The sequence below is a fragment of the Neomonachus schauinslandi genome, chromosome 6 (assembly GCF_002201575.2).
Source record: "Neomonachus schauinslandi chromosome 6, ASM220157v2, whole genome shotgun sequence".
In the NCBI taxonomy this organism is placed as follows: domain Eukaryota; kingdom Metazoa; phylum Chordata; class Mammalia; order Carnivora; family Phocidae; genus Neomonachus; species Neomonachus schauinslandi.
In genome coordinates this window covers 24,887,148-24,900,990 of record NC_058408.1, presented here as the reverse complement: position 1 = coordinate 24,900,990, position 13,843 = coordinate 24,887,148, and positions in this window count along the sequence as shown.

Here is a 13,843-nt window from a genome sequence, read left to right as displayed (position 1 = left end):
ACCTGCCTGGCAGCCAGCAGGGCCCTCCCGCCCTCTAGTGGACACCATTGGGAGGTGCACCCACTTTGGTAACCACCTACCCTAACAGCAGCAAGGTCTATGGACTGCAGGATGCGACCGTGCACGGGGAGCTGTGCTGTGAGATTTGTCACCTTATAGAATCCTCCACAGTCCTCCAAGGTCTGTGTTATCATCCCCGTCTTACAAAATCCTAGGGTTTAGAGGTTATGGAATTGCGTAAGCCCCGCAGTTCATAATGGTGGAGCCGGGATTTCCAGACCGGAGACTGTGTGGAGGGGTCCAGGTCCCTTTAGGATTCCCCTAGGGAGCTAACTAGGAGCTGGCAAGATGCAGGTTCATCATCGGGGAGTTTTGTCATGGGAGAATCAGGGCAGCTGGTTCTGGCAAAGGCCTCCCAAGAGCCCACCTCCTTCTTCAGCTCCTTGGTCCTATCCACCCCTCCCCTGCGGTCTGCAGCCTGAACATGCCCCCATCCTTTACCCTGGACCCCATCCGCCACCCCCAGCCCAGCCCCCACCCAGCGGCCAGGCTGCTTCCCCTCCAACATGGGGGCAGATCCTGGGGCTCAAGGCCCTTTTTCTCTAAGGTCGGGATCCCCAAACTTTTCTACAAAGGGCCAAATAGTAACTATTTGAAGCTTTGTGGCCATTGGGTCTGTGCTAGAATTTAAGCCTCCACTGTAGCAGGAAGCAGTCATAGAGAATGCATGAGTGAATGAGCACGACTGTGTTTCAATAAAACTTTATCTCCAGACATTGAGATTTGAATTTCATTTAATTTGGGGTGTCATGAAATATCCTTCTTTTGAATGTGTTCAACCATTTAAAGATGTAAAAGCTCTGAGGGTTGGCCAGCCCTCCAGCTTACATGATACTCCCTTACCTGTGCGTTTTAGAAGGCATTTCCCTTCTCCAAACCCCCAGCAGCGATGTGGTATGCTCCAGAAAGCACGCCGCTGTTGCTGCTCTCTGACTGGGGTCTAAATCCTGACCCTGGCCCCAGCTGGCATGTGATCCTTACCTTGTCCTTCTCCGGGGCTCTCCCTGTGTCCGTGTCTCATGTTTTGTCATTGGAGAAGCAGTGCGGTGCTGAGACCTGAGAGCCGAGTTAGGAGCCAGCACACCGGGCATCTGGTCTCGGCTCTGAACTTGAGGGAATCACGGGCTGCTGGGGTGTTAGAACCATTTGCATGGGGACACACAGACGTGGTTCTCAGAAGAGATGAAGACTTGGGCTGCGAATAGATCTTAAATGTTCTCACTCTCCCCATTCAAAACCTAACTATGTGAGGCCATGGATGTGTTAGCTGACCTTATTGTGGTCATCATTTTGCAATATATACGTATATCACATCGTCATGTGTACGCCATGAGTTTACACAATGTTATATGTCAACTACATCTCAATAAAGATCGGAAAACAAAACCTGGAATAATTATATATATATATATATTTGAGAGTCAGCAGCATATAGATGGTCACATAGCCCTGGGAGAGGATGACATCCCTGGAGGGAAAGTAGAGGAAAACAGAAGAATCCTGAGAAACACCCAAAAGGCCAGTCTTAACACTTTGTGGCCAGGAGGTGGCAGCATAGGCCATTAAGGAGCCTTCTGAGGGGCAGGAAAGGGGCTGAGGAGAGAGAGGTAGGCCCCCCGAACTTTAGATTTGCCTACTGGTTGGGCAAGTGCCTGGCACCCAGGTTTGGGAGGGGAGGGGAGCTGAATCAGAAGGTACATGTATATGTTAGGTAGAAAGTATAGGTAGCTTTTTCTAACTAAAAACTCACTGGATGGGATCAAGCAGGTTTTATATTGCCGGCAGCATGGACCTAGGAACCCAAAGGGCAGCACTCATTTGGAGAGGGCTGGGGGAGCACGGGTTACCCACTCCCAAGCTGCCCAGGTTCAAATCCCAGCTCTGGTGTTTACTAGCTGTGTGATCTTGGGCAAGTTACTTAACTTCTCTGTTTCAGCTTCAACTATAAAGTAGGAACAATGATAGTATCTATATCCATAGGGCTATGTAAGTATTGGATGAATTGATAACGTTAAAAGCTCTTAGGATTGTGCTTGGCACATAGAAAATGCTTAAAAATGAGCAATTGATGTCATTAACTTTAAGATCCCACACCGAATGGGAACCCCCCTGGTCCCTTACTTCCCACGAAGATGCCCCACAGTCTCAGCCTGGGGACTCAGAAAGGTAGCAGCCATGTCAGATCAGCCCCTGGGAGAAGGGTCCCAGCAGAAGCATAGCATGGCCTACCAGCTCAGGAGCCTCAGATTTCAGAGGCCATGCACATAGGAGGGTCAGAGGGCACATCCCTCCAGACCCTGATCTCTTTTTACCTGACCTGGGTCCCCACCAGTCTCCAGGAGGAATTAGAGCTAGACTAGAACCGTGGTGTGTGTGTGTGTGTGTGTGTGTGTGTGTGCGCGTGGAAGGATGGGGTGGGGGGAAGACAGTGTCTCCACCCCTCACTTCCCCTGCTACCCCACTTTGTCTCTGATCCTGAAGTCAAATGATGAGGTACAAAGACCCCTGGGCTGGGCATCCTGACCCCGGTTCCAATCCTGGCACTGTGACTTTGGGTGACTTACCTTCCCTCTCTGATCTGTTTCTCAAAGGTCCCTCCTGGCTCTGGTATCTCATGGTCTTTGGGTGGGCTTATGCTTCCTCTCCCCCAGTCCTGCAGCTCTATCCCAGACTTTTCTTCCACTGTCTTCTCCCTCATCCTCCCCGACCTGGCGTCCTTGCAAAAGGCTCCTAGGTCTAGAGATGGGATAAGTCTTTTTTTGAGAGCAAATAGGGGAGACAGCCTCCCAGCCAATCAGTTTCCATCTCCCCCGCAGCAATGCTTCTCAGGGGTCAGTAGGTGGGCCCTGACTGCCAATTTAGCAAACGCTGGGCCCCTGGGAGCAGGAGTCTAAAAACAGCTAAGGGGCAGACGCTGTGGAGGTCAGATGCCTCAGAGCAGTTGGCATCCGAGGGAGGGAGGGCTGGGTCCGGCTCGGGCTCCGCCTCTGGTTCCAGTCCTGGGACATCAGTGTCTGGAGTGCCTACCCTGGCCATTATTTCCTGACCTTATCGCTCAGAGCTCTGTCTCTGCCCCTGCCTGCAGCCCTCCCCCCGGTGGGCGCCGAGGGGGCCACGACCTTGCCGAGCCCCACGGAGGAAGTGAGTTGGGGGAGGTGGAGGCTCCCAACCTGGTGGGGTATTTGATACCTCATGGGGCTGGTGGCATCAGGGAGAGCACCCTTGCTCGCCAGAAGCCAGGGCTCTAGGTTCTCCCCCAAAAGGCCCTCTTGTCAGAACAAGCAAGAGTGTGACCTTCTCCCTCCACCACGGAGGTGCTAGAAGTGGAAGGAGAGAGTGGTTCTGTCTGGCTCTCTGATTTCTTGTGAGCCACAGCAAGATGGGGAGAGGAGAGGCCAAGAAACTTCGCAGGCATGGAAAATCATGAAATGATGCTGCAGTAGCTTACTCCAATTTGGGGCAAAGTCAGTCCCTTCTGGATTCAGGGAACTGAACCCAAACCGATAAGCAGGATTGGCTAGATAATTTGCCAAAGCAAAACGAAAATGCAGGGTCCCTTGTTCAAAAAGCATGAAGAATTTCAAGGCAACAACATGGGGAGCCTGAGTGGCTCAGTCGGTTAAGCGTCTGCCTTCAGCTCAGGTCATGATCTTGGGGTCCTGGGATCAAGCCTTATGTCTGGCTCTCTGATCAGTGGGGAACCTGCTTCTCCCTCTCCCTCTGCCTTCTGCTCTCCCTGCTTGTGCTCTTTTGCTCTTGTCAAATAAAATCTTTTAAAAGAAGAAGAAGAAGAAGGCAACAATAAAGCATTAAACCAGGTGTGGGACCTTCTGTGTGTGGGACCCCCTGGGCACTGCATGAATGCATGTCTGTGAAGCCAACCATGCCAAGAACTATCATGTATTAAGCACCTACTGTGTGCTAGACATTTTATATACATTCTCTCATTTGATCCTCCAACGACCCTATGGAGTAAGCACGATTAGGTTCTCTTTATGGATGAGACGATTTAGAGAAGTTAAGCCACTTGCCTAAGCTCACACATGCTAGTGAGTGGTAACTTCATCCAGATTCTTCCGAGGCCAGAGCCTGTGTCTTTTCTTGAGTGGTGCTGCCCCCGATCCGCAGCATCGAGGGGCTGCTGGGATCACGGAGTTCGAGTGTGGGCGCCCTGAGGTGGGGGCAGAGACTCCCTGCCCCAGTGTGGCCTGCCCCACGCCGGGCTGCTGGAGTCTGCAGGGGGCCCGGAGCCAAGCAGGAGCATCAGGGCACTGCTGACGGTACACGGGCCCCGACTCAGACCTGGATTTGTAGTCAGCTCTGCCTTGCAGTATGTGACTAGGAAAGTCACTTAGCCGCTTACAGCCTCAGTCTCCTCATCCGTCAAATGGGATAACAATATCTAGTTCATGTTATCATGAGAATTAACTGACACATAATAGACCCCCAGGAAAATAAACACATTGACGGTTCCCCCCACACACACACTCCCTCCGTTTCCTCTCTCTTCTGAAAGCCCCACTCTCCACCTGTTTCCTCTCCTTCCAGGAAACAGCTCCAATTCCCTCTATCCCTAGGGCTTCTCCTCTGGGCCTGGCTGGCCAGGGAGATCGCCTCGACTACTTTTCCCCTAAATAACCTGGTGGCAGGGTGCATTGGTTTATTGCTAATCATGCCAGGGACAATCAGAACGTAAATGTAGGTAAATGACCAAGTTTCAGGATTCTTATAGAGTCATGGCAGGTCCGACTCCTCTTGGGGGTGGTGGCTGCTGGTCCTGACGCTTGTGCCTGCCTGCTTTCCTTCCTCAGTGGGGTCTCAGCCCAGGGCACCTCCTTTCCTTGTCCCCATCCCCTTCCAGGGGAAGTGAGCTGTCCCCTTCCTGCAGGAAGGCCTCCTGCCCTGGAAGCCTCCAACTGGGTACCAGGGCAGGACCTGGGTGCCTTCTTGTTCTCAGGGAGGGGCTTGGAGTTCTGGCAACTCCTGGCTTAGGCCCCTCATCTCCTTGACTTTGGGACAAAGTCTCCTTCGAGTCCCTCCCAGCCCGTGGCAGCAAGAGGAGGTAGGTGGTTGGGTTAGGAGATACCTAAGGTCTGAAAAACACTCTAGTCCCTGGGAACACAGAGCAACTTCTCCCTTCCTCTCCCCTCCCCTCCCCCAGAACCCAGCCAACTGCAGCCTCAGGCTGCCTGGGGTAACGCCTGCCCCTTTGCCCTCTCTCCAGGAGTAAATATTGGATCAGCTTCAGTCACCAGCCGTTTAACTAAGAGCGAAGTCGTGGGTTCACAAATGGCTGGGATCCTGGGGAAGAAGTGCTGGGCAGTATTAACACCCCAGAGGGACGGTGGGCCAGCTCCCTGGGGCGGACAGTAGGCCTGGGGGTTCCAGACTGTTCACAATTCCTTTCCTTCCCCCCCACCCCCGCCTCTGCCAGGCACTGCTAGATACCAGCCTGCAAGCGGGGCTGTCACCTGGAGCAGCCGGTGCCCTGGAATGGGTCTTTCTTGCCAGGTCATTTGGCACTCCGGTCTGATTTGGGGCAGCCTGGTGGTTCCAGATATTGTACCTGGTCATACCTGTTCACTCGGCTTGACTTATCACCTCTGCCTGGCCGCTCAGGTGTATTTTCACCTGGTAGTACCTGACGTAGTCAGATGTATTCTGATGGGACACACCTGTTCATTCAGGTAGAGGGCCCCCCCCCCCCCCAACGCCGGCTGATCATTCAGGTGTGTCTGTCCAGAGCAGGCCCCGTATCTGCTCCATCACTCACAACCACTCACACAGGGTGTGTTCCTGGGAGGCCCTGGTAATCACACCACTCTGGTCACAGGCTCAGCCCAGAGACAGAGGGTTGTGAGTAAATCCTTCCTCACTCTTCCAGTTGTACCCCCAACCCTGGGCCCGTCCAGATTCCTTCTGGTTCCTGATCCCTCCTGACCCCTCCCGTCTGCCAGGCCCCACTCTCATCCCTTGGGCCACACCTGGCGGCTCTGGGGCCCCCACCCATCCCCAGGCAGCAGGAAAAGGGGAAGTGGGTCTAGGAGGAGCCCCCAGGAAATGAGCTGTGACTCTAGGGCTGGGTTCACACGGTGCGGTGTGGTGGCCCAGGGCTCTCTGCTGATCCCAGCGGGCCACAGGCACATCCTGCCCAGGCCTTTCTCAGGGCCGTGCTAGCCTCAGAGGCCAGCGTGTGAGTCACCACTGTAAGGCTGTCCTGGCCTCTCCCCCTTTCCCCAGACTGGGGGTGGCAGTGTTGACCTGGGGTCCATCAGAGTCAGGATAACCACACGGGAGGGGGGGCAGGGGCCAGAGGGGTTTCTGGGCACTTTTCTGACTGTGGGCAGAGTTAGTTCTCTGGGCTGCAGCTGGGCACTGGCTATCCACCCAGCTGCTCTGTTTTAACAATGAAGGCCTTGCAAATGTATGCCGAACAGCACACACGTCTTCTATCCGTGCCCTGGTTTCAGAGGCTCTGGCCTCTGGGTCTCCCAGTCTCTGCTCGCCGTGAACTTGCCTTCTGGCCTGTGTAGAATAATTTGCTCTGTGGCTCTGTCCTCCATCAGGATCCAGCTGCTGGAGCCGGAGCTTAGAGCTTGGAGCTTGGAGCCTCGAGTCCTTGAGGCCCAAACCACTCCAGCAGGGGACCGGCTAACTCTGGAGGGGTGTAGGCACCCCATCCCCAGACTCCAGCCAGCTGCCTTCTCTCCCACCTCCTTTCTCCCTTAGCTCCATCCTCACACTGCACCCCTCCCCCCGACAGCCACACTTGGTAGGGTGCACCGTCTCTGCCCTTCAGCTGGAGATCATGTTTGGCTAGAGACTTACGGGTGCCCAGGATACCTTTTCAATATTTATTCAAAGTGGATTTAGCAGAGAGGACAAGCGCTTGGTGGGGGTGGGCACAGAAGACCTCTGGCTTTCCCAGTCAGTGTGTGCTCCCCACTGAGCAGAGCAAAAACACTGCGGTCTGCCAACCCCACCATCTTGTCACTAGAGCAGACTTGACCATGAGGAGAGCTCACCTGTACCCTAAAAGGGCTTGTCAAATGGTTTCTCCTACACACGTCTTGTTGTATTTCCAGAGGTGGTCTGGGCACCTGCCAACCAGCCCACTCCCTCCTCCGGTTTTGGCTACAAAAGTCCCTGGGGGCCATGTTGTCCAACCTCTTCTCCCAGAATCCATCCCTGTCAGCCCCCTTCTGGTTACAAACCAATGGAGTGTGTGTATGTGTATGTGTGTGTGTGGTGGGTGTGGTGGGTGTATGTATGGGGAATGTGTGGGGGGCTATATGGTGTGCATGTCTCTGTGTGTGTATGTGGGGGGTGTGTGTGTGTGTGGTGGGAACATGTGTGTGGTGTGTGGGTGCTTAGATGTTCTCAGACAAACCTGGAGCGAAGACTTTCCAACACCTCTCTTTCTAGGACCTCACTTCCTCGTGCCCAGCTCAGAAGTCTCTGTAGAAGCCAGTGTGGCGCATTTGCCCTCTGTGGGTCCTGGGGGTCCGGGTGGGGAGAAGACCCGGTCCCTCCTCTCATTCCATGCTCTTTCACTTCCTTTCCCTGAGAACTTCACAAATTGCTTCCCCAGCTCAGGGGAGGGTCCTGGGGACCCCCACTCACAACTCACAGCCCTCCGTTCCCCTTCCCCCAGCAGGGTCAGATCAAGGCCTCACCCTTCCCCAGCCCCTCCCCCCGGCCCCCCTCCCCCCCACAGGAGGGGCAGGCCGCCCCTTGAAGAGCCAGGGATTTTGTGTTTAATTATGGAGCAGGCACTTGGCAAGGAGGCAGCTCCCAGCAGGCCGTGCAGCGGCGACTCGGCATCCTGGCTAATGAGACGGTGCCCCGCCAGCTGACGGAGGCAGGCTCTGTGATCATTGCTGTGGGGGCTACTGCTTTCCCATGCAATCAAGAGCAACGTCCTTCTTCTTTTTCTCTCTCTTTAATCTGCCTAACTGGGAGAGACGGAGTTCTGGTCTCTCCTAACGTGTTATACCAACCCGGACATACCATTCAATGGCACCGGGATCCGTTCAAATGTCTCTATTGCTTACGATGTTATGGGTGTTCACAGACCCCCTGAAGCCCTGAGTGGACTCCCCCCCACCCAGCTGCTCAGGGGTATGAAGTTCTCCACGTGTAGGAGGCCTGAACCCACATGGAGATACCTGAGGGTAGGAACTGTGCCTGTCACCTTGACCACCGGATAAACAGTGCTTAATTAGTGTTTACTGAAGGAAGGAAAGAAGGAAGCAAGGGACGCAGGGAGGGAGGGCATGACCCCTGCCTTTAAGAAGTTCAGAATCTAATTAGTTGAACAAGAAACACAAACTAAAGATTTTAAATAACAGCTCAGGAGAAGAGTCCAAAAGTAGCTGGATCCATTGCACTTACCGGACAAATTATTCCAGACACGGGACAGAAGGCCGCTGGTGCTGTGGGCAGTGGGGTGGTGGGGAGGGTCAGTTGGGTGGCAGTGGTGGGGGCCTTGGAGCCCTTCAGGAAGATGTCGTCAAGGTGTACACCATGCTCCTGTCACCAGCCTTGTTTGCTTTCTCTGCGGGGCAGTGGGATCGGGACAGATGGGCTGGGAGGCTGGTGCCATCCACAGGCTCCTGCGGCCCCCCACCCCTGCCCCGGCCCAGCCCACGGGCTCAGCAGTCACCAGTTCTCCCAGTTGCCCCCCAGCCTGCCGCATGCGGGCTTCTGCCCCAATCCCGCTTCCAGAACTGCCCTCATTAGGGTCAGTGATCCAGGCTGACTCACCACCTCCGTTTGCCTGGGGCTTCCAATTCCAGCACTGGGAGACTCCCAGGCAAACTGGGATAATTGGTTACCCCACCAATGGATTCCTCGTTGCCAAAGTCAATGATGCCTCTCAGTCCTTAACCATCTTGACCTCCAGGCTCCTCCTGATACCTCGTTCCTCCTTGATACCCTCTCTCCTCCTGGCTCCTCCTAACTCCAGGCGTGCACATTCTTCTCCTTTGTCAGCCGTTTCCTCTGCCAATTCTGTCCTGCCATTTGGGTTCTCCAGACCTATTATATGCTAGGTACTAGGGATATAAAGACTAGAGATGTGGCGTCTGGTCTTGGGAAAGCCCAGTAAAGAAGAAAGACATGGATCCCCCATGTACTGGGAGACACGCAGTGAGAGGAGTTCTTCACACTAAGGAGTGATCAAGCCTGTCCGGCCAGCATCAAAGACTATGAGGTATTGACTCCTGAACAGGGTTTTGAAGAACAAACAGGAGTTTACAAGGTAACAGGTGAAAGGAAGAATTCTCTCCAGTTGGTGGAAAGGACATGCTCAAAGGCATGAAGCAGTGAAGTGCGGAGGTGCGTGCAAGGCGAGTGCACAGAGTTCATGTGGCCTGGCACGTACCAATGATGGGGGCTACAAAGTGAGCTGATGAAGGAGGCAGAAGCCAGCCACATGGGGCTTCCTATGCCATGCCTCTTGGAGCAAGTCCATGAATGAGCTTCGAGAGGCCCATAGCTCCCAAAAATGAATGGAAAACGCCAGGCACATGTATTTTTGATTCTAGGAAGGGAATCCCTCAGCTTTCTTCAGATTCTGAAGGAGGGGACCCAAGGCCCACCGTTGGGGAGTCATGAGAAGGAGCAGCTGGGCAGAGGAGCCCTTTGTCAAATTTTCATTTTGGATTAAGATCTCTCTGGCAGCTGACCAAAGGGAGGATGATGAGGTATGGAAGCCAGAAGCCAGTTTGCCAGGGAGGCCCGCACACTCTGAGCTTCAGCCCTCTTCCCTGGCCCTGAGCAAAGTCTCCTCAAGGCAATCTGCCACCCCTATAAGCACCTGTTCCAGACCTATCCAACAGACCTCCCCAACATTTCCAGATGTTTCCACCAACATGTTCTGCAGGCCCCTCACAGTCCACCTGGCCACAGCTGAAGCCACATCGGCACCTGGCACGTGGTAGATACCAAGGAAATGTTTTCAAACTGAACTGAGGTCCACCTCTACAATGAGCTCATGAGCTGGATTTTAGGGTCTTTCTGGGGATCAGCCAGCTTTCTTTTACCCAGAAGTTTCAAAATTCTTAAGCTTTTCTGAAAAGATAACCTATAGTTCCTATCCTTATTTAGCAATTGAAAGGAATTTCTTTATTATAATACAAGCCCATTCTGTAATACACATGCTGAGCATGTCTTCGACCCCATCTACAGGTGAGCAAAGTGAGGCCCAGGGCTAACAAATGGACTTAGGAAGCCCAGATGAACCAACTCTCTTTTCTTCCCCTCCCTGCATGGGGACCCTCTCCCCAGAGCGACCTAATGCTAGCCAGTTGCTGCCTGCATGCTCACCCCAGTGGCTGGTCCGGTCATGTTGCTAAGGGCCACTTTCCCATTTTCCCTGCTTTGTGGGATGGTTTCGTCACCATGGCAATGCAGGTTGTGCCTGTGTGTGTCTGTGGTGTGTTTGGGAGGCGCTGCTGGACTCAGGGGTGGGGCTCTAACTGGTTTGATGGTTGCTAGGGTCAGCAGGGCTGTGATTGGCTTACTCTGTTTATGTGCCCACCCTCTCCTGGAACCCTCTGGGGATGTAGATTTTGCTCCATCTGAAGTCTGGAGCGGTTGTACACAGCGCGCGCACGCATGTGTGTGTGTGTACTCACACATGCACAAAGACATGCATACCTGTACGTTTAGCACAAGCAGCGAGGGGAGGACGTGATGCTCGGCGCAGTGACAAAGTGGCAACTTTTGGGCTCTGTCGTGGAATCACACTGGAACCAGGTAAATGACATTTGTCTCCTAATCGTCCCCACTCTCCAGAAGTCACTGGGAAACAATGGCCTGGATTTATTCAGAGGAGGAGGAAGAATTGGCTGGGTCCAGCCACGTCCTGCTGTCCTGACTGACTAGCACGCTTGGAAGGAGCTAGGCCACTGGGGTTTGGTCCATGGGCTAAGGTCCCTGCCACCAATCTCGCTCCCGAGGTTCTTGGGGAGAGCGTCCCTGTGTTCTTACTTCGTTTATCATTTCTCTGGTCTTCACTTGTCTCCTAAGAACCCTAAGAAGGTCTCTTTGGCCAAACACTAATGATCTCATATGCATGCAGATCTTTTTAGAGTTTACAAAGTACCTTCACATTCACCCTCTCATTGAACCCTCCGGAGATGCCTCTCACATCATTCCCATTTTTCAGAGGAGGAAAACGGAGGCCCAGATCAATGAAATGGACTCTTGCACCTTAGGGGCAGAGTCAGATCTCTGGGAGTCCCAAGCGTCCCCGCAGTGCTTTTGAAGACTGTGCTGCCTGTGTGTGGACAGGGCCAGAAGGGAGGAGAGCCTGCAGCAACATGCAGAAAGGAGATTCTCTGTTGGCTGAACTCTCCCTGTCTGGACGCTGTGCCGCCCCGGGGAAAGTGGGGCGGGCTTGAACTTTGGTTTTTCAGAAGCTATTTGAATGCACTGCCCACACAGTCTGTGAGGGAGAGCTGTTTCCAGCTTCCCCACTCAGCCCTTGGGCACCCGCGGACGCCTGTCCTATCTGCAGGGCAGTGGCATGTCATTGGCAGCAAGGATTGGAGCGGGGGAGTGGTCTGGGCTGCGGCTGGGCCCCCGTTGTCATCCTGCCAGCACTGCCCTGGTGACCATTTAAGCTAGCAGAGGGGAAGGGGTCTGCAGGGCCTATAGGGGAGGGGCCCTGGAAGCCGGTGTGCCAGGGGACATCCCTAGCTGAGAGTCTCTTGTCGGACCCTCTGCAAGGAGGCTGTTATAGAGCAGAGAAGAGAAACAAGCATTGATTGGGCGCCAAGTTTACATCACATTGGAACCTCACAACAGCCCCAAGAGAAAGGGACTATTGCTATCTCCACGTTTCAGACTGGAAAATCAGAGAGGTCACAGACTATGTGGCTGTAAAGCCCAAGGTCTTGCTCGGTGGGGCAGGAGGGCAGGAGTCCTTCCTTAGTGGAGGAGCAGGTAGGGCTGCTTCTACTAAGCTGGGCTCCTTGAGAGATATGTGGAAAGAAAATCGGCATGGGAGGCACGGCGAGGGACACCAAATGGTTTTGCAGGGAATTTTTAGAAGGGCACAGACAGGGAGCAGAAAAATTAGGATGGCCCAAAGAGCACACACACGTAGGCTCCCTATCCAGCTAGCAAGCTCTGCCCACATGGCCATGTTCACTCTTCCCTCGTTCCCTTCTTCTAACTGCCCATCTGCTCATGCCCTTCCCTGGGGCTGCCGAGGTTCTGCAAACCATTCCCTGGGTTCCATATAGACACCCATCTGCAGTCCATCCCCTTCTCCCAACCCCAAGGAACATGACAAATGCCTTCAAAACTGACCATTTCAGATTGTAAAACTCAATCCCATGTCAGGGAGTGGGGGGTTGGGGGGCATGATATGACAATCTCTGAGGAGACAGCTGGCCCTACATTGCTTAAGCTGTCACCTCTCCTCTGTGAATTGTCCCTGAGTCTTTGGGCAGTTTCCTCCCCTGCCCCAGTCCCTATTGCTTTGCTGTATGACTGTTTCTCTGCATATCTCTTCCCTACTGGATGGGGAGCTACATGAGAATAGGGACTGAAATTTAAGTCCCAAAGATCAAGGACAATCGGTGGCACGTATCAGATCCTCAACAAATGCTTGTGGCAAGGACAAACAACGGTAATTACATCTACTACTTATTGAATTCCTATTATGAGTTAAGCCTATGCTTTGGCATACATTATCTTTAATATATACAGCAACCACACAAGATGAATTTTAGTATCTTTGTATTTACAGATTGCAAAACTGGGCTCTGAAAGGTTAAGTCATTTGCCCAAGGTCACACAACAAATAAAAGGAGGTTCTATGAATCAAAGCGTCCCTAAGAAGCTTCCACCTTGGTCTATCAGTCCAGAGGTTGCTCCCTTATCTTCCAGATTCAAACAGACACAAAGTTCCATGATCCTGGCTCCAAACTATCTCTCGAGTCAGTCCCCTCCCCTTTCCCTGCTGCCACTGCTCCAGCCTAAGCCTGCATCATCCTTCGCTGGGAGCAACCTGCAAACTGGGGTTCCCGTCTCCAGATGTGCCCCACTCTCAGTCCTCCTCTTGGCTGGGGGATCATCCTACACCACAGACCTGGTGATTTCTCTTTCCCCTGAAATGTTCCACACTGCCCTGTAGTTTCCAGATAGAGCAAATGTTAGAAGGGTCTTCAGAACCCAACCCCTGCCTCCCTCTGTGTGTCACCTCTGGTCCCAGCCTCTCTAAGCTCTGGCCTCTCATCTTGAATTCTGCACAGGTGTTACCTACGCTTCCTGGGAAAACAGAAACCCCTTCCTGCCCTCCACTGTCCTCTCATCCCGAGACCCTCAGTACAAGCAGCAGAAGGCAGCCCCAGGTCTAAGCTGGGTCCTACAACATCCCGACTCTTGTTCCCTGTCCCATTAGACCATGAGCTCCCGAGGGACTGTGTTCGGTCTATCCTTTGTGCCCAGCATCCTGGCTGTTGTTGGGCATATAAGACATGCTCAGAAAACTTTTGTTGAAACCTCTTGACCTCATCCATTCCCCTGGTTCCTTGAAACTCTACCCTTTGGCCCCGTTCTCTCGAATCCTCTAGTACCCACAGTTTCTTAGCCATAACCCTCTCCCCTACCCTCCCTGTCCCTTCCTGCCTCTGCCCGGCCTCTCTGCCTCCTGTGTTATTATCATACACGTGGATTATGGAGCCCGGCAGCCTACTATCCCCAAAGTCTGGAGGCTTTGGATCCATCCACTCCTTGCACTTCTTCAGCACTAGGCAGATTTCTTTTT